This window comes from Rhinoderma darwinii, chromosome 2 (assembly GCF_050947455.1).
Source record: "Rhinoderma darwinii isolate aRhiDar2 chromosome 2, aRhiDar2.hap1, whole genome shotgun sequence".
Taxonomy (NCBI): domain Eukaryota; kingdom Metazoa; phylum Chordata; class Amphibia; order Anura; family Rhinodermatidae; genus Rhinoderma; species Rhinoderma darwinii.
Window position 1 is genome coordinate 30,513,271 of NC_134688.1, and position 21,995 is coordinate 30,535,265.

The following is a 21,995-nucleotide window of genomic DNA, read 5'->3' on the forward strand; positions in this document are numbered from 1 at the left end:
TCCAAAGCTAGAACAAGCAAGGCTCTCTGTGGCAGAGTGGTGAAGGTGGCAAAGCTGCAAAAGAGTCCAGAGTTCAAGTCCAAAGCTAGAACAAGCAAGGCTCTCTGTGGCAGAGTGGTGAAGGTGGCAAAGCTGCAAAAGAGTCCAGAGTTCAAGTCCAAAGCTAGAACAAGCAAGGCTCTCTGTGGCAGAGTGGTGAAGGTGGCAAAGCTGCAAAAGAGTCCAGAGTTCAAGTCCAAAGCTAGAACAAGCAAGGCTCTCTGTGGCAGAGTGGTGAAGGTGGCAAAGCTGCAAAAGAGTCCAGAGTTCAAGTCCAGCTACTGACACCTATAAGATATAATTGTTTTTTGGAAGGTTAGGTAACAAATAATATCGACACCTCCACTTGAACCTTTTTTTATATCGTCTTGAAAGGTAAATCTACCGAGTTATGCAGTGATATAGCAGCAGGAATATTAAATTAGAAAAGGTTCTGTTCAGACTTGCCATTCCATCGGGTTTCCGGTGTTCTCGATGATTGCCGGCAATCTTATTCTTGCCAGCAAAAAAATAGAGATTCAACTGAAATTTGATAGACCCTGTTATACTGTAATTAGATTCATCAAGATTCGCTGGGATCCATTTCAAAACCAGTGATTATACAGGCCATTGCTCTGTTAAAAGCAGAAGCCATTATGGTATGTGAGCAGAAGCAGGTTGCTCCATTCAGGAATCTAAATTAGAAAAGCTGTTTTAAGCCCCTGTGTATAACATTATTGCTTCTCACAACTTTTCCCAATGGATATAACTAAGATATGAACAAACAATTATTTTTTTTTTACTTGACAGAAGAGGAGATCTCAATCAAGTTTATTTTATAATTTTTCTATTTTTCCCATTATAACAGATTCTATGTTTCCAAAAGGTGACAACCACTAATGGTAGCCATTCTATTACCCAGGCATTCATGGGACAAGCAGTATCTTTTTAAGGTGCAATAAAATTATGACTTTCCTATAAGACCTTCCCAGTGATGGCCCAAAATATCACTTTACTGCCAAGAAGCTTCCAATAATTTAGGATGTTTTGGCTCACAATGTTCTAAACCAATGGGTGATTCCATGTTAATACTTAATTTATGGTGATGAATTAGGAAGAAAGTGTTTTAGGGATTTAAATAACACCAAAGAGAAAATCCCCGTGTCATGTTCCACCCCCTCAGTCTCTGCACACAGTATATGAGTTTTTACCAGCGTGCCTTCAAAGATAAAGTCCACCTTTTAACACCGGCTGATTTTTAGGTCCAAACTACTCTGCAGTATAATTTCTTAATATACTTTGGACCTATTTAAACACAACAAAATGATGTTCAAAGGTAAACATTCACTTTAAGTTAGAGATGGACCCTTACCTACAGTGCCTCTGTTCACTACCTCTGTAGCCAACTCAATGTCAAAAGATTTTTGATAGTTTATAGATTTTACTAGTGGTCATTTCCAAATATGGGCCATTTCCCCAACCGGAAGATATAACATAGTATCAGAATGGTGCATTTTAGTGAATTATTTTTGTGCATGGGGCTTTTTTTTCCCATAAAATTGTTTCTTCCATAGGATAGGAGATACATGTGTGATCGCTGGGGGTCCGACCGCTGGGACCCCCAGCGATAAAGAGGATGGGGGAATAAAAGTCCCAATAAGAGCTCCATGAGAAGCATGGGACTTCCAGAGTCTGTGTCCGGCTTGTGTGTCCGGCAGCTCCATAGAAATAAATTGAGCACCTGTCGCGGGGGAGGTGGGGGGCGCTATCTACAAGTGGGTGTGACACTATCCACATGGGAGGCTGTATAGCACAATCAACAGGGGAGGTGTATGGCCCTATCTACAGAGCATAGCAGAATCTACAAGAGGGGGCTGTCTTTTAAGCCACACCCCTAATCCCACTCAAACCCCGTCTATACACACCTGGTTCAGCCCACACAGTATCATGCTTCCATAGCTGCCACCATACAGTATAATGCCCTCATAGATGCACCCATACAATATAATGCCCATACAGATGTCCCATGCAGTATTCTGCCCATACAGATGCCCCCATACAGCATAATGTCCCATAGCTGTCCCATGCAGCATAATGCCCCCATAGCTGCCCCATACAGTATAATGTGCTGCATACAGTATAATGCCCACACAGATGCCCCCATACAGTATAATGCCCCCATAGCTACCCCATACTATATGTTGCCCCACACAGCTTAATGCTCCCAAAGCTGCCCCATACAGCATGCTGCCCCATACAGTAAAATGCCCCCAGAAGCTCTTATACAGTATAATGCCCCTTTAGTTGTCCCTAGTGCCAGTTCCCCTTGTAGATAGTGACAGTGTCCATGTAGATAGTGCCCATGTAGATAGCACCACAGTGTCCCCTGTAGATAGTGCCACAGTGTCCATGTAGACAGTACCACACCCCCTTTGAAGATAGCCAACCCCCCCTGTACATAGTGACATTGGGACCCCCTCTAGGAGCGGAATTCCCAGCTAGAGCATAGGCCGCGGATTCCGCTCCTTGAGCGGAATCCCCGCTGTCGACTCTGGCCGGGGATTCTGCACTAGGAGGAGCACCTAATGTCAATGTCCATATATGGACAGTGACCTCAGGGGTTTCCTCTAGGAGCGGAATCCCCGGCCTGATCATCGGCAACGGGGATTCTGCTCAAGGTGTAGCCACTGACATCACTGTCCATATATGGACAGTGACGTCAAGGGCTTCCTTTGAGCACAGCGGTTAAAGTAGCGCTGTGCTCGGGGAGTGTTCGGCGAGTGGGGGAGCTCCCTCTGTTACTCCACTCTGAACTAATTCTGAATCAGGGAGCTGATGGTTTCTGGCTTCAGAATTGGGTTTAATTGTATCTGCGTCCTGAGGACGCATATACAATTGACGGCGGCACATACGCCCGGTCGCCCGGGACAGCGGGACACCGCCCGTTATCCGGGACTGTCCCGCTGAATCTGGGATGGTTGGGAGGTATGATGTAATACATGGATGAGTTGGAACCTCAAGAGCAGAATCTGCTCATCCTGAGCAAGAGACCCCCCTCTCCATGATGGTGATATGGCTTAATATGCCATATGCAAAGGCAGGGCCAGATTAAGAAGGTCTTGGATATGGAGCAGTTAATTTATATGGGGGAAACCTACTAACTTGGGGACCTTCACCAACTCCAGAGAAAAATAATAACGTTACTTGCACATTTTAAGCTGTATGGTTGACAATATATACTGTAGCTTAAAACACATATCTCTTATCTTACACCAGAATTTTGAACTATAAAAACACCATTAACTACCGGGCTCCTACCTGCTACACTTTGGATCTTCCTTCAGCACAATATCACTGTTACCAGGCAGGGACATATTACATCTCTGGCTGGGTTCGCACCTGTGTTGGGTGATTCCATTGTTCTGCTCCATCAGAGAAGCAGAACAAGGAAATACCGGAAGCAACGGTTCCATTGCACCACGGACACCACCGGCAGCCAGCAGAACCCATTGACTTTAATGGTTTCCATCGGCTTTCTATAGGGGTGACCGTGGTTTTACCGGAAACAATAGTGCAGCATGCTGTGCTATTGTTTTCAGGAATCTCTGGCGGATCTGCTACGGAGGCTCCTAACAGCCTCCAATGCATATGTGAACAGAGCCTAATGCTGTCAAAAGCATTATGACTAAATGCATCCACATGTACTCAATTTTCTCCACTTTTTATTACATTATATAGAAATAATAATCCCATACAATACCAACATAATAACAAACAAACTAACATAATAATAACTTTCAATGTGCAAATAAGATCTATACAGCGCCTAAAAATAGTGTAATACAGCAACTATATAATACTGTCTAAAAGCAAGTGATGCTGAACTAATACCTACAGTACTCAAATAATACCTCCATACATAGTCCAAAAAATATCACCATGCCATGTGTAAATAATACCCCCAAACAAAGTACAAATAATATCACCATGCCATGTGTAAATAATACCCCCATACAAAGTCAAAATAATATCACCATGCCATGTGTAAATAATACCCCCAAACAGTGCTCCTAACAGAACATAAAATACACTAAGGACTTCTTTTAATTACACGCACAGGATAACACGTTACTATACCCTGTCTCTTAGGACCCATCCGCCGGCACTGCCATCTCCTCTTGTAGTCCTGTGCCTGACTTCTTTTAATTATTGCTTTCAAAAACGTACAAATATAAAGTATAAATATAAACCCAACTCCACCCCACTGACCTGTGACCCACCCACAGCCACAGAGAGAGAAGTGTTTATCCATAAACCCACATATGCAAACGTTTCTCTTCCAACACCCTCAATCTCTAAATATTTTCCTTATATAGTACAATCTCATTTATCGGTGGTCTTCATTTATAGACAGATGGACCTCTGACACACTATTGTATTGTTGCTTAGATCATTTACATAAAAAACAGAATTGATAACCCATCAGAGGTATGCAGGACAGCCTTTCCCAAAACTTTTAATTTGGGGCGGTTTACCTGATTTCTTCTTAGGGCATATTCAGACTTATTGGATTTTGCTACGGAATTCCTTTGTGGCCAGGTAGTGCCAAATTTTCGCCAATTCTGAACATGCCCTTATGGGGTCTGATCAGTTCTGTGGTGATCTGAGTAGAACCGTGTGACATAATACAGACCCTAAACTGCACTCATACACAGAATTCATACCTATTACATTCAGTGACTAACAGGTGACTTCTTTCCTGGGGCGTTCTCATTACATTTCTTCTTCATCCAGTCCAGGCCGCTGTGACGTTGTCTCCTGATGACTGCAGAGTTTGCTGCCGCGACATCTTTGACCCAGCACTTCTGCAAAATTAATTCAGACCCCAAAACTGGACCACTAATTTAATCCCAGACTAAACTTAAAGAGGACCTGTCACCATGTCCTAGCATACAACTCACATATATTGCCTTTAGCCCGCTCCCTCCCTGTTTCCAATGCTGTTTTTCTTTTTGTTCTGCTCCCCCCTGTTCCTAAGTAATGACGCTTCGTACTTTAGGCGCCCAATATGGTAATTCACTGTAGTTAGCCAATAAGGCATGAACTACAGTGAATCTCCCTGGGTGGAGCCATCTTCACAGCCTCTGACTCTGTCCAATCAGCGCAAAGTAGCTTATGACCAGCCTTGTCCAGTGACACCGCGCAGGGAGAAGTCTTCTAATGAAACGCATTTGTTCTAAGCTGCCTCGCGCTGGAAACAGAGAAGGAGCGGGGTAAAGGGAATATATGTAAGTGAGATGTTAGGACCGGGTGACAGGTCCTCTTTAAAAAATGAATTCTGTCCCCTAAATAAATTCAGAACCCCAAAAAGACACCTAAATATTAGATCCTCAGATTAGACCCCCGTATTTACCACTCACACGTCTCACACACAGACGGTACATATGCTCCACCACATAAGCACTAGATACACAAACACTAATTACAACATATCAATAAACAAGTATCCCACTGCACCCCATGTAGCCCCCTCCTCACACACTGCTGCCCATGTATACCCCCTCCCCACATACACTGCTCCCATGTACACCCCTCCTCACATACACTGCTCCCATGTACACCCCTCCTCACATACACTGCTCCCATGTACACCCCTACTCACATACACTGCTCCCCATGGATACCCCCTCCCCACACACTACTCCCCATGGATACCCCCTCCCCACATACACTGCTCCCATGTACACCCCTCCTCAAATACACTGCTCCCCATATACCCCCTCCTCACACACTGCTCCCCATGTATACCCCCTCCTCACACACAGCTCCCATGTACACCCTCCTCACATACACTGCTCCCATGTATACCCCCTCCTCACATACACTGCTCCCATGTATACCCCCTCCTCACATACACTGCTCCCATGTACCCCCCTCCTCACACACTGCTCCCCATGTATACCCCCTCCTCCCATACACTGCTCCCATGTACCCCCCTCCTCACACACTGCTCCCCATGTATACCCCCTCCTCACATACACTGCTCCCATGTACCCCCCTCCTCACACACTGCTCCCCATGTACCCCCCTCCTCACATACACTGCTCCCATGTACCCCCCTCCTCACACACTGCTCCCCATGTACCCCCCTCCTCACACACTGTTCCCATGTACCCCCCTCCTCACACACTGTTCCCATGTACCCCCCTCCTCACACACTGCTCTATCTCCTTTTCAGACCACGTATTACCTTCCACCTCCCTTTGCAGAATCCTTGTATCTTTTCTCCCTGCATAGAGATGCATTAGGAGTAAGACCCTCCCCTTTCTGAGGTCACCTGACCTCCACTCTACCTTCTATCACTGTACTATCCTCCTCAGTGGTTTAGGACATTTGTCATGTGACTATGATGTCACCAAATGTCCTACTCCTCTCCTAGTTGCTGTTTTGGCGTGATTTGCTCAAAATTGCGACAAAATTGTTTTAGAGACAATGCAGTTATGCACAATCAAAGTAAAGATGCAAAAAAATAAAAAATATGCCTGGGGCCCCCCGGAGCCAATCAGAGACTGTGGCCTGGAGCAGGTGCTCCAGGAGCACCAATGATAAACCGGCCCCGTGCAAAGGGGTTATCTTCGTCAGACAACCCCTCTTACAAAGAGATTTATCTTAAAGGGGTTGTTCACTACTAAACAACTGATGACCTATCCACAGGATAGGTCAGCAGTATATCATCGGCGTGGGTCCAAAACCAGAATCCTGCACCACTAAGCCGTTCCAGCTACCTCCGGGCACTGGATGTTATGGCCCATTATGCTACGTACGGAGCCGGAAGCAGTTGGCTCCGTACATAGCATAGCGGCCGTGCTGCCGAACTGCAGCTCTGCTTCTATTCACTTGAATACAGCACTGCTGCTCGGCAGCTATTCAGTGGCCGGAGCCAACTGCTTCCGGCATGTACGTGCGGTGCTCGGAGGCAAACGGAGCGGCTTAGCGGTGCGGGGTCCGGGTGTCGGACCCCCACAGATCATGTACTGATGACCTATCCTGTGAACAGATCATCTGTTGTCCAGTAGTAGACAACCCCTTTAAGGCCCTTACATTATACTGATAAGCGCATTTTAATTGTACAAGAAAATTGGATAAGAAGATTAAGTGCAATTTCTTAAAACAAAATTAGCAGTACGAGTCCTGAGATTAAATGAAGTCCACAATAAATCTGTTTACCTTTTCTAATAAGTAAATGAAGGAGCAGAGAATGCTGGATTAATGGAGACATCCTGCAAAGCATTCAAAGATTAGGGGAGCAGACTCTATCAGGAATGAAAGTGAGATCTAATATGCTATAAAATGTATTTCATGTAAATAATAAACTAAGAACACAATGTAATGGCAAATATGAAAGAGTCGTGTAAATACAGCGCAGCGGATAATTCTTTTTTTGTCATTTGAGTAAACAGGTAATAGGATAAATAGATTCCCAAGGGGCTATTTATTGAGCATTAGTTATGGCTCTTTCTTTCTGGATGATTAATTAAGCCAAACACTGCGGGGATTAGATATCAAAGGGAATTTGTCATTAAGCTTCTTTGCTGTTCCTTGGAGCCCTATTATGTATGTTACCTTATTCCGCACCATTGGACGAGAAGGAAAGCGTTTTGTTTTTTGTCAATGGAATTTTCCACTTTCCCAACCCATTGGTTTAGAAGTAAGTAATTAATCAGTATAGTTGCCCATACATGATAAAACATCAAAACTGTTTCTGCTTTCTTATTTAAAGCATGACACAAACTTTAAAGGGGTTGTCCGGCGACATAAAATAATCTAGCATTGGTTTTGTAATAGTATATATAATAACTTACTAATATTGTTCTTCTTTTGGAACTGTCCACCTCTCATTCAAGACGTGATTTGATGACACACCGAAAGGGGGAGACATCTCTTGATCACATGGGGCGGTGTCGGTGCGTCATAAAATCAGAAAAAACGACAGGACTTCCAGGTATATATGTGACAGCATCCTGAATCAGAGGGGGGCAGTTCCAAAAGAAGAAGTATATTAGTAAATTACTATATACAGTGAAGGAAATAAGTATTTGATCCCTTGCTGATTTTGTAGGTTTGCCCACTGTCAAAGACATGAACAGTCTAGAATTTTTAGGCTAGGTTAATTTTACCAGTCAGAGATAGATTATATTTAAAAAAAAAAAGAAAATCACATTGTCAAAATTATATATATTTATTTGCATTGTGCACAGAGAAATAAGTATTTGATCCCCTACCAACCATTAAGAGTTCAGCCTCCTCCAGACCAGTTACACGCTCCAAATCAACTTGGTGCCTGCATTAAAGACAGCTCTTACATGGTCACCTGTATAAAAGACTCCTGTCCACAGACTCAATGAATCAGTCTGACTCTAACCTCTACAACATGGGCAAGACCAAAGAGCTTTCTAAGGATGTCAGGGACAAGATCATAGACCTGCACAAGGCTGGAATGGGCTACAAAACCATAAGTAAGACGCTGGGTGAGAAGGAGACAACTGTTGGTGCAATAGTAAGAAAATGGAAGACATACAAAATGACTGTCAATCGACATCGATCTGGGGCTCCATGCAAAATCTCACCTCGTGGGGTATCCTTGATCCTGAGGAAGGTGAGAGCTCAGCCGAAAACTTCACGGGGGGAACTTGTTAATGATCTCAAGGCAGCTGGGACCACAGTCACCAAGAAAACCATTGGTAACACATTACGCCGTAATGGATTAAAATCCTGCAGTGCCCACAAGGTCCCCCTGCTCAAGAAGGCACATGTACAGGCCCGTCTGAAGTTTGCAAATGAACATCTGGATGATTCTGAGAGTGATTGGGAGAAGGTGCTGTGGTCAGATGAGACTAAAATTGAGCTCTTTGGCATTAACTCAACTCGCCGTTTTTGGAGGAAGAGAAATGCTGCCTATGACCCAAACAACACCGTCCCCACTGTCAAGCATGGAGGTGGAAACATTATGTATTGGGGGTGTTTCTCTGCTAAGGGCACAGGACTACTTCACCGCATCAATGGGAGAATGGAGGGAGCCATGTACCGTCAAATCCTGAGTGACAACCTCCTTCCCTCCACCAGGACATTAAAAATGGCTCGTGGCTGGGTCTTCCAGCACGACAATGACCCGAAACATACAGCCAAGGCAACAAAGGAGTGGCTCAAAAAGAAGCACATTAAGGTCATGGAGTGGCCTAGCCAGTCTCCAGACCTTAATCCCATCGAAAACTTATGGAGGGAGCTGAAGATCCGAGTTGCCAAGCGACAGCCTCGAAATCTTAATGATTTACAGATGATCTGTAAAGAGGAGTGGGCCAAAATTCCATCTAACATGTGTGCAAACCTCATCATCAACTACTAAAAATGTCTGACTGCTGTGCTTGCCAACAAGGGTTTTGCCACCAAGTATTAAGTCTTGTTTGCCAAAGGGATCAAATACTTATTTCTCTGTGCACAATGCAAATAAATATATATCATTTTGACAATGTTATTTTTTTTATTTTTTTTTTATATAATCTATCTCTCACTGGTAAAATTAACCTAGCCTAAGAATTCTAGACTGTTCATGTCTTTGACAGTGGGCAAACTAACAAAATCAGCAAGGGATCAAATACTTATTTCCTTCACTGTATACTATTACAAAACCAATGCTATATTGCTGGATAACCCCTTTAAACCTAAAGAGGTTCCAACCATCCAACGGCGACCCCTTGTTCTACTACAAGTCTATATTCCTGCTTTTCTACGAAGGCAAAAAGTGGAGCATGACCATGAATTCCTGCTAACATTGTGAGACCCATGAATAGGGTCAGACTGGCCCACGAGTCCCCCGGTGGGTCTAGGATCTGACAGAATAATGGGCCTCAAAGATCCAGCAGAAGACAACCTCATTTAGAACTGACTTTGGAGGTCTATTTCTTATGAGATAATTCACACTTAAGGTCCTCTTACATGGCCCGTTCAAGACACCTCGTTGATCGGCGCTCGCTTGCTCCTTTCACAAGGAGCTATGTATGGGGACAATTGCTTGTTACGCCGATCTCCCTGACGTGCTACCAACAACAATATTATTTTAGGCAGCTAAAACTATACGATCAGCCGATGAACGAGCTGATCGTCTGATCGCTGCCCTGTTTACACAGGGCAATTATCGGCACTGAGCGTTACATGAACGAGCGTTTGCCTGATTATTGGCCCGTGTAAAGAGCCTTTAACCTATTAGACCTTATTGATGATATCTCCAGCATGTTCATGGCAATAAAAAGTAGATGTATACATGATCTATATAGATGGAAGATAGGTTATATGAAAGAGGATTTGTCACTAGTTTATTAATGTCCTATCTCCTAACTTGTCTAATAGGCGCTATGATGCTGATAACTACAATGTAATTTGTTTAAAAAAACGTTTATTATTTGCAAAGTTATGAGCATTTTTCTAAATATGCTAATGTGGCTCTAATTGCCAAATAGGAGGTGACTCTTTCTTTTCACTCTGGGCGGTGTAATGTTTTCTGTATGACGCTGTCCAATCATCATACAGCTTCTCCCCCTTCCATGCCCAGCAACACCCGCGTGATCTTATAGTATACAGCTTCTATTCCCGACTGTGTATTCGACTGACGATATCTCTGGTTGTGTCATAGCTAGAACTGTGATTCTGGTGTCATATGAAAGATTAGAATCTCTTCTTTCTTATGTCACCAGAACCTGCTGTTCTGTAGGTGGTCCACAGCCTGAGAAATGGCTGTTTAAAGTGATCCCTCTCCCTCCATCCTCAGTCTCTCACACTGTGTGAAGCAGCTTCATGCTGATAGGACAGCGTCAGAAGCTGTCAGGTAGCGCCACCTGAGGAGAATCGCTGCTGTTACCTCCCTCTTGTCTAGTATAGCCTCATTTACATATTTAGAAAAAAGCTCATAACTTTTTAAATAATACACGTTTTGGGACACAATTTTCACTGGTATTATCAGTGTGACAGCGCCTATTAGATTAGCTAGGAGATAGGGCATTACTAAACTAGTGACAGAGCCTCTTTAATGAGCCAAAGGAATCCCAGTCAAAGATTGCCCGCTAAGAGAAGTAGCCCTGAACAGTTCTACACTGGCCATAAGGTAGAATGAGAAGGCTAGCCTTAGCAAGGGCTCCCCTGTCATACTGACCCCATTGCAGCCTATGGGGTATGCAGCCATAGGGGTATGAACCGTTTGTTACCTATCATGTTGGATGATTTTGACAATATTTTGTTTTATTTGGTACATCAAGCTCTCAGGTGGCCAGATTGCACATCTTCCTTCAGTCCCTTCTGGTTCAATGTCTGTGAAGAGTGCAATGCACATTAGATGTTAGCTCAGCTGTTAGGGGTTTGCTAATAACATAGTATAGTTTGTAAGATCAAAAAAAGACATACTTCCATCCAGTTCAGACTACTATTCTACAATGTTGATCCAGAGGAAGGCAATACTCCTATGAGGCAAAAGCCAATTTTCCTAATCTTAGGGGAAAATTCCTTCACGACTTCAATATGGCAATCTGAATAAATTCCTGGATCAACAACCCATCTACTATAATATAGCAAACATAATTTGTAATATTATTACACATAAGAAAGGCATCCAGGCTCCTTCTGATCTCTTTCAGTGAATTTACTATAAATCCATAACAACTTCCTCTGGCAGAGAGATCCATAGCGTCATTGCTCTTACAGTAAAGAACCCTCTTCTATGTTTGTGTAGAACCCTTCTTTCCTCTAGATGTAGAGAATGCCCGCTTTTTATAGTTACAGTCCTGGGTATACATAGATCAGGAGATAGATCTCTACATTGACCTTTCATATTTTTATGCATAGTTATTAGGTCACCCCTCAGCTGTATGTTTTCAAAATGAAATAACCCTAATTTTGATAATCTTTCTGGGCTTCTACCTTAGGCCCCATGCACACGACCATAAAATCGCCCATAATTACGGTCCGTAAATACGGGCCCATTCATTTCCATGGCCGACGGGCACCTTCCCGTATGTCTACGGGAGGGTGTCCATGCCGTAGAAACCTGCTGAAAAAAATAGGACATGACCTATTTTTTTATTTTACGGACCATGCTCCCATACTTTATAATGGGAGTACGGCTCGTAAAAACGTCCGGCTATCTGCGGCCGCCCATGCCCGTAATTATGGGTCGTAATTACGGGCATGGTCGTGTGCATGAAGCCTTACCACTCATCAGAAGCAGTGGTGGACATACCAATGGCCCCCCCTCGTAGCTAATGCCATACAGTCCCCCCTCTAGATAACGCCATACAGTCCCCCCTCTAGATAACGCCATACAGTCCCCCCTGTAGATAGCGCCATACAGTCCCCCTGTAGATAACGCCATACAGCCCCCTGTAGATAGAGCCATACAGTCCCCCTGTAGATAGCGCCATACAGCCCCCCTATAGATAGCGCCATACAGCCCCCCTGTAGATAGCGCCATACAGCCCCCCTGTAGGGAACGCCATACAGTCCCCCCCTGTAGGGAATGCCATACAGTCCCCCCCTGTAGGGAATGCCATACAGTCCCCCCTGTTGGGAACGCCATACAGTCCCCCCTGTAGGGAACGCCATACAGTCCCCCCGTAGATAACGCCATACAGCCCCCCCGTAGATAACGCCATACAGCCCCCTCTGTAGATATCTACAAAGGGGGCTGTATGGCGTTATCTACAGGGGGGCTGTATGGCGTTATCAAAAGGGGGGGTTTGTAAAAAAGGCACTATCTACAAGGGGGGGGTTGTGTGACACCCGGGAGAGGGGGGGCCCCAGTCAAAAGTTTGCTATGGGGCCCAGTCTTTCCTAGTTACGCCCCTGAAAGGCAGCATGTTGTTTGTGCTACTGTGAGCAGCTTGCGTGGCCTAAACGTGGTACCATGGCCTGCAGAATCCCCGGACTTGTCTCCCATCGAGCGCATCTGGGACGTCATTGGTCGGCAATTGCAAAGGGAGCTGACCGCAGCCAATTTCGATGATTTGCGTACCCTAGTGCATTCAGCGTGGCATAACATTCCATTAATAACCTGATTGATAACATTCCAAGGCATGTAAATGCGTATATTTCTGCATGTGGCACTCATACTCGATATTGAATAAATCAAGGTTTTTACATTCTTTTGCTTCCATTTTTCTTATTATTTGCATATCATTAACATGCCTATTGATCCTGTGATTTCCACAATTCCACAATTTCCTTCTTGGTGTTGAAATTTCAATGTTAAGAAGTGTATTTTGTGTGCAGTACTATAGTTTATCCTGTAGGTGGCACTATTACTATTAATATCACGATTGCATAATTTAAAACCAGAGAAACAATGTTATATTCAAATGTATAATAATAATAATAATAATAATAATAATAATAATAATAATAATAATAATAATAATAACACTAATAATAATAATAATGTCACCTTTTAAAAAGAAAGCTACACGTCTCAAAACAAACTATACAGTTCAGCTTACCAACTCAGTAAATCACAGTATATTAAAAGTAAAAAATATATATATATATATTGCTATGGGTAATTTTTCGGTATCATCCCTATCATTCTGATTTAAGCAGGGTCCAGTACTGACCAAATCACTCGCAGGGAAAGTTAGGGAGACAGTACTATCTGTGCCTACATCAGGTAGAGGGAGATATAGGGAGGCAGTACTATCGTATTAACATAATTTATAGGGAAAGACAAGGAGGCAGTATTATATGTGTCTACATCCTTTATAGGGAGATTCAGGGACTTGAGGGTAGAAAATAAAAATTTTATTATATGTGCCTGCATATCGGGAGAGATTGTGAAACACTGCTATATTTGTCTGCAGAATTTACAGCAAGAGAGAAAGCTGTAATACAAATCTAGAAGCCACTACATTGACTGTGGGAGCGCCATTGGAGTAGCGTGACCTTTTTAATTGAAAGTGAATGATTGGCTTACAATATAAATAGCGTGGGTGCCCAACCATACCATATATGTGCCCGAATCATTTACAGGAAGAGAAAGGGAGATAGTATTATATGTTCCAACATAAAGCACTGTCTATAGGGAGAAACAGGGAAGAAGTACTATATGTGCCTACATCATCTACAGCCAGACAGTACTATCTGTGCTTGTACTAAATACAGGGAGAGACAGGGAGGCAGTACTATGTGTGCCTACGTTATTTACAGGGAGTGACAGGAAAGCAGTAATATATGTGCGTACATTAATTAGAGGGAAAGACAGGGGGCAGTACTCTCTGTGTCTACATCATTTACAGCAAGACACAGGGAAACAGTACTTTGCAGATGTGTCTTTCCATACATTTACTCTTATCGCAACATATCATGAGATGTGTGGTGCGAGATGGCCAGGTTTGAAAAAAAACAAAACAACATGATTTCACGATACCCTGTCACGAAAGGTCTATGATATGTGTGTTCTCTGAGTGCCACCCAGTGGTTGTGATGGGTATTGCAGCCTGTCAAGGGTTTTTCTAACATGTTGCGATATTGTATTGAATTGGTTCCATGACAAATTGGAATCCTTAACAACATTCAAGCAAAGGTGAGGGTAGACACATCTGTATGTGCCTACATCATATATATATACAGAGAGAGAAAGAGAGGCAGTATAAGGGGGAATTTATTAAGACTGGCTTTTCATATGTCAGTCTTAATGTAAAGAGAACTGGTGTAAAATGTGCCTAATTTATTAAAGGGGTTTTCCCATCAGGGACATTTATGACATATCCATAGGATATGTCATAAATGTCAGACAGATGGGACTGATTACATGGTCGGGACATGGTCGGGAGTTACAGAAAAAGCATAACTCACTGAGCTACGCTGTTTCCGTAACTCCCATATTAGTGAACTGCAGTTACGGAAGCAGCGTAGCATGCGAGGTGGCGGGTTCCATAACTACTATTCATTTCTATGGGATTTACGGAAATAGCGATGCTCTGCAATTTACGCTGTGTCCGTAACTCCCAACCATGTAATGGGCCAGAAAGGGAAATCTACACCAGCTGTGAGCTGGGACAGATTTTCTTTATAATTTGCACCCGTTTCTGGTATAAATGATAGCTAAGCCCTGCCCACTTTTTTTTTAAACAAGGCGGCTTAAAGGGAATTTGTCACCAGCATTTCACCTTTTGAACTTTACTCATTCCTCGCTGGCCGCTGCGGTCAAAATTTCATTGGCGTTATCCCGTCTCCTAAACTCCTCCTCTGACCCTAAATAACGGTCTACGAACATTTTGCACCTTTTATGGTAATAATCTGTCAATCTCGTTCGTTCCTCTTCTTATGCCTGCCCACCGCTGAAAACTGGCCCACCCAGAATGCCGAAATCCCCTCTGAGATTGCGTGCATGTGCCCGTCATGTATGGTCCGATACCCTTTCCTGCTTTGTGCGGGCCTAAAATCTACTTACTGCGCATGCGCCGCTATGGTGTCCTGTTGTGCGCAAGCGCGGGATTTAATGTGTGCTGAGGGAAGGCGAGGAGCTGTCAATCAAAAGTAAGGAGGCGGGGTAAACTCGGAAAAGGCTTGAGGAATGAAGATATAACTCTTTTATCCTCATTAGCATATAGCACAGGAAAACTTTAAAAAAAAACGTAATACTAAAGCTACAGAGCCGACTTAAAAGATAATTATAAGTTACATAAAAATTATTTTTCACCCACTACCACCAGGTATTGCTGGTTTAATAGGTGAAATGCTGGTGACAAGTTCCCTTTAAGAATGCAATAGCTGGTGGGGGTCTATGTTAGCTTCCAGACCACCACCACCAATATCATTAGTTCTAAATTGGACAAAATCTATAAAACTTCAATTAATTCCAAATTGGTTTTAATCTTTTTTTTTTATTATTATCAATTCTACTATGGTGTTTTAATATTTGTTGTACTTCAGCACATTTATTCCAATATAGTCACAATTTGGCTTTAAGAATCAATAAAAACAAACAAACAACCAGTCCGGTCTACAGAACGCTGTGCAGAGAACATAAAAGGAATATTTTAGAAAAACATTATCAACATGCAAAGTCTATTCATCCCATCCAGAGCTTAATCTCAGTGTATAGAAATACTGCGCTGCCGAAATGACATTATAATTTGAGTGTTATGAATTCCTTCTATTGCGGGATTTGTCCTAGATTGCTTTGTGGTTTTTGTGCGTCACACATCGAATTTAGAAAGTCTATAAAATATTTCAGGCCATACTTGTTATTCAATTACCAGTAAATAAGATGAGCCAGAAAAGCTGACAAAAATATTCTTGGCAAATAGAATTATATTACGTTTAATCAAGTGCATGTGTTTAAATTATGCTCCGTACACTGCCCAAGATTTAATCCAACTAAACAACCTCCCTGACGTGATAAATTATTACATGTTTTCTCTAGATCGCAAGATAAAACTTTAAGGTGGATTTTAGTTTTTGTTCTGCTCTGCAGATTCTTTCCTAAATGAAACAAATATATACACCGCTCAGCCATAACATTAAAACCACCTGCCTAATAGTGCGGAGGTCGCCCTCGTGTCACCAAAACAGCTCTGACCCGTCGAGGCATGGACTCTACAAGACCTCTGAAGGTTCCTGTGGTATCTGGCTCCATGATATTAGTAGCAGATCCTTTAGGTCATGAAAAATTGCGAGATGGGACCTCCATGGATCGGACATGTTTTTCGAGCACATCCCACAGATGCTCAATTGGATTAAGATCTGGGGAATTTGGAAGCCAAGTCAACACCTTGATCTCTTTCTCATGTTCCTCAAACCATTCCTGAATAATGTATGCAGTGCGGCTGTGTCATTATCCTGCTGAAAGAGGTCACTATTAGGGAATACCAGTCCCATGAACTTGGTCCTCAACCATGTTTAGGTAGGGGGTACGTGTCAAAGTAACATCAACATGAATGCCAGGACCAAAGGTTTCCCAGCAGAACATTGTCCAGATCATCACACTACCACCGCCGGCTTGTCTTCTTCCCATAGTGCATCCTGGTGCCATCTCTTCTCCAAGTAACCGACGCACACGCCCCGGCCATCCACATGATTTAAAAGAAAATGTGATTCCTCAAACCAGGCCACCTCCTTCCATTGCTCCATGGTCCATTTCTGAAGCCCTAACGGGCATCTGAACTGGACAGACTTTTGTTAGGTGCCCATTTGCCTGTGTACAATCAGCAGCATTGGTCAACAGAATGTCGGGGCAGTGACGCCCTTCTCTTTTCCAGTAGTGTGAAGGGGTTAAATAGAAGAATCTGAGTTACAATATCTTCGATCACATTGATGTGGGACAATGGCTGCCAGTCACAGCCATTCCCCTGTGGCTGGGCTCGTGGACCCACGAGCCCACTATTACGTACATTTGAAAATGCGGGAAGAGGTTAATGATGAACTGGCACAAATATAAATGGAAATATGTTTTTTTTTTATTAATGGTATTAGTCTATGTTTTATTCATTTAACCCCTTCCCTTCGTAAACAACTTTCAGATTTAAATTTTCGTTTTTTCCTCCTCTCATTCCAAAAGCCATAACATCTTTATTTTTCCGCCTATATAGTGCTACGAGGGCTTGATTTTTGAGGGACGAGTTGTAGTTTTTCGTAGCACCATGTATTTTGCCATATAATGTACTAGAAAACGGGCAAAAAATTATTTGTGGGGTAGAAAATGAAAAAAACAGCGATTCCTCCATGGTTTTTTGCGCGCCGTTATTACGGAATTCACTGTGCAATTAAAACAATATGTTAACATTATTCTGTGGGTCAATACGATTACGGCGATACCAAATATATATAGTTTTTTTAATATTTTACTACTTTTACAAGTAAAAACCTAAATGTAAAAAAGAAAATTAATTTTGTGTCGCCAAATTCCGAGAGCCACAACTTTTTTTTGCGGGATAAGCTGTAGTTTTTAATTATACCATTTTGGTGTACATGCGACGGTTTTATCACTTTTTATTTAATTTTTTGTGTGAGATGAGGTGACCAAAAAATAGAGATTCTGGCGTTTAAATTTATTTTTTTACGGCGTTCACTGTGCGGGTTAAATAATAATATATTGTAATAGTTCAGACTTTTACGGACACGGCAATACCAATTATGTTTATTTATTTAATTTGTTTTACTATGCTCTAGGGGGAAAATGGGAAAAGGGGGGTTTTTTGAACTTTTAATATTTTTTATTTTTTTTTACACAAAAAAAACTTTATTTAACTCATTTTTACTTTTTTTATTAGTCCCTCCTAGGGGACTTCAACCAGCGATCGTTAGATCGCTTGCACGATATACTGCAATACTAATGTATTGCAGTATATCGTGATTCTGACAGGCATCTATTAAGCCCTGCCGGAAGCAGGGTTTAATAGGTGCACAAAGATGGCGGACCTGGGGGCCTTCATTAGGCCCCCAGGCAGCCATAGCAACCATCACCCCCTCCCCGTGATTGCGTTGTTGGGGGCGCGATGAGCTGTTAGAGGGGGTCGCCCCCCTCTTTCTAACGTTTTAAATGCTGCGGTCTCTATTGACCGCAGCATTTAACGAGTTAAACGAGCTGGATCGTGCTCGAGCGAGATGCCGGTCATTACTCTGAAGTGTCGGCTGAAACAAACAGTCGACACCCGCATCATATGGAGTGGTTCGTGAGCATGCTCCATACTTCCCCTACCCGGCTATGACGTAACTGTCGGGAAGGGGTTAAAGAGAACCTGTCACTAGATTATATAAGTTGTTCTGGTTAACTGACCTGAATAGCGCTGTCTGCCTGATTCCAGCGCTGTTTTGTTTTTTTCCATGGACCCACCAGAGATATGACCCACTGTTGTGTTGGCTACCTATATGCTAATTTTCTGTAGTTAGCCAACGGGGTGGAGCTAGCTTCCCTGCCTCTGATGCTGACCAATCAGCTCGAGGCCCGTTGAGGGTAGTTCACGCCCTGTTGGCTAACTACAGCAAAATAGTATAGAGGGAGCCGACTCAATAGTGGAATGGTCCAGGAAAAAAAGAAAAACAGCGCTGGAATCAGGGAGACAGCGCTATTCAGGTCAGTAAACCAGTTCAACTTATATGACCTAGTGACAGGTCCTCTTTAAGGTGCTATAAGATGAACAGTTTTTTTTATAGGCTTCGCTCACAACTGTGTTGGAGGATCTTTCTGTAAATAATATTTGTATCAAAATCAGGTTCTGATGTCAGAATGTGAAGATTATACAGAGATGAGCGGCGCTACATAGACACTGCTTCTCCCTTCCCGCAGAAGAAGTCTGTTACAGATCTATATCTGTATTTGCCAGTACATTAGCTTTGTTAATGCATACCTAAGAGGGAAAGATGACCAGAAAGACCTGGGGTCCTTGAATGGACCCAGGGCCGTCCATGCTTTATATCCCCTGTGGTGGTGCTGTAGGGATAGTCAACACTTAATACCCATAGATAAGAGTGGCGCTGTTTCTAAATAGAAACAAGCCATGTTTTTCTAATATCATACAACTTATTTAAAGGGCATTACAACAGCACACAAAGTGTATATCATAGGCACGGATCGCATCACAGGGATTCCCTGTAACATAATTAAAGGGGTTTCTCCACCTCTGTCGCTGACCTTGTATGAAACCATCAGCATTGAAGCATTGATCACAGCATGCAAAGAGTTAAGAGGTTTCTCTGATCTCTGCCATTAGAACTCTGCCATTTCCCATATGTCTACTTTATGTTTGCATCATTTTTTCAACGATGCAAACTTAAAGTAGACATATGGGAAATGTAAACTAGTAACTATTTTGTGTGGTATTACTATCTGTTTTACAAGCGGATACATTTAAATTTAGAAAAATGCTAATTTTCCCAAATTTTCTCTAAATCTTGGTGTTTTTTTACAAATAAATATTGAATTAATCGACCAAATTTTGTCACTAACAAAGTACAATATGTCACGAGAAAACAATCTCAGAATCACTTGGATAGGTAAAAGCATTCAAAAGTAGCAGCAATTTCTCATATTTTCAAGTAAATTTCAAAAGGCTATGTTTTTAGGGACAAGTTCAGTTCTGAAGTGGCTTTGAGAGCCTTATATATTAGAAAGTCCCCATAAAACACCCCATTTTGAAAACTGCACCCCTCAAAGTATTCAAAACAGCATTCAAAAAGTGTTTTAACCATTTAGGCGTTTCACAGGAATTAAAGCAAAGTAGAGGTGAAATGTACAAATTTTATTTTTTTTTGGCAAAATTAATTTGTAAGAAAAATTTTCTGTACCACTGAAGGTTTTACCCAAGAAATGCAACTCAATATTTATTGCCCCGACTCGATATTTATTGCCCAGATTCAGCAGTTTTTAGAAATATCCCACATGTGGCCCTAGTGTGCTAATGGACTGAAACACAGGCCTCAGGAGCACCTAGTGGATTTTGGGGCCTCCTTTTTTTAGAATATATTTTAGGCACCATGTCATGTTAGAAGAGGTCTTGTGGTGCCAAAACAGTAAAGAACCCCCAAAAGTGACCCCATTTTGGAAACTACACCCCTCAAGGAACTTATCTAGGGGTATAGTTAGTGTCACGTACTCTCTGCCTGCGGCTCCTTGGTCTCCAGGACATCGAGAGTTACTCGCTCGGGCGTCGCCCGGCCTGGCAGACTGAGGCAGTCTGCAGGCAATAGGAGCTCAGGAGCGTTAGGCCAATCAAAGCCTGGCTGATGTTCCAGAGCTTCCGCCCTCTCCTTATTTAGTTCAGCCTGGGAAAGTTGGCCTTTGTCTGTAATTAGAGTTTCCTTGCCTGTCGCTTTCTCTTGTTTCAGACTCGCCTGAGCGACTTGCATTTTGACTTCCTGTGACCTGACCTCGTCTTGACTCCTGACTTTTCTTTGCCTTCTGACTCTCCTGGTTTTACCCTACCTGACTCCGCCTTTTGCGCCCGGACTTGTCCGCGGCGCAATTGCCCTGCATCTCCCTCCGTGTCTTCCCAGGTTACCCTTTGTTATTTCGTACTGTCTGTCTTTTCCGTTTGTCTGTTCCACCAGTATAGGGAACGTCGCCCAGTTGAGCGCCGTTGTTGAGGTCGGGTCGTACAAGTAGGTAGGGACAGAGGTTTGGGAAGAACAGGGACCTCACTGTTTACTGTGTATTTGTTCATGACAGAATTACAGACCTTTTACCTGCTCTTCCCTGTTGTCTGGCTTTGTTTGCCATGGACCCTTTGGTAGTGTTAACAGAGCAAATGCAGGGTTTCACCCAATTGCTGCAGGATCTGGCCCAGAGAGTCTAACAGCAGGAGCATGCCACGCAGGTGGCCGCCCCTGTGTTACCCTTGGCAGCCTACCCTCCCACACCTGTGCTGGAACCCCAAATCCAGTTACCTGATAGTTTCTCTGGCGCTAAAATTTTTTTGCATCTTTTCGTGAGAGCTGCATGCTTTATTTTCAGTTACGGCCCCATTCTTCTGGCTCTGAGTCTCAACTTGTGGGGATCATCATATCCTGTCTACTGGGGGACACCCAGGATTGCGCATTTTCCTTATCTCCTACTAGTCCCCAACGCTCCTCTGTCGACGGTTTATTTTCCGCCCTGGGACATCTCTATGACAAACCCGACAGGACAGCGTTCGCTGGAACTCAGTTAGGGGGATTTCGTCAGGGTAAGAGGCGGGTAGAGGAGTACTGCTCTGAGTTTAGGAAGTGGTCTGTGGAATCTACCTGGGGTGACTCAGCCCTGAAGTATCTCTTCAGGCTAGGACGGACTGACGCCCTGAAAGACCTGCTAGTAGGTTACCCCCACCCCGACTCCCTAGATCAGCTCATGAATCTCGCTGTCCACCTTGACCGACGCATGCGGGAGCGTCGGCAGGAACGGCCCGATCCTCCTACTCCAGTCGATCCTCCTAGGTCTCGATTTGTCCCAGTGCCATTTTCTTCAGCTG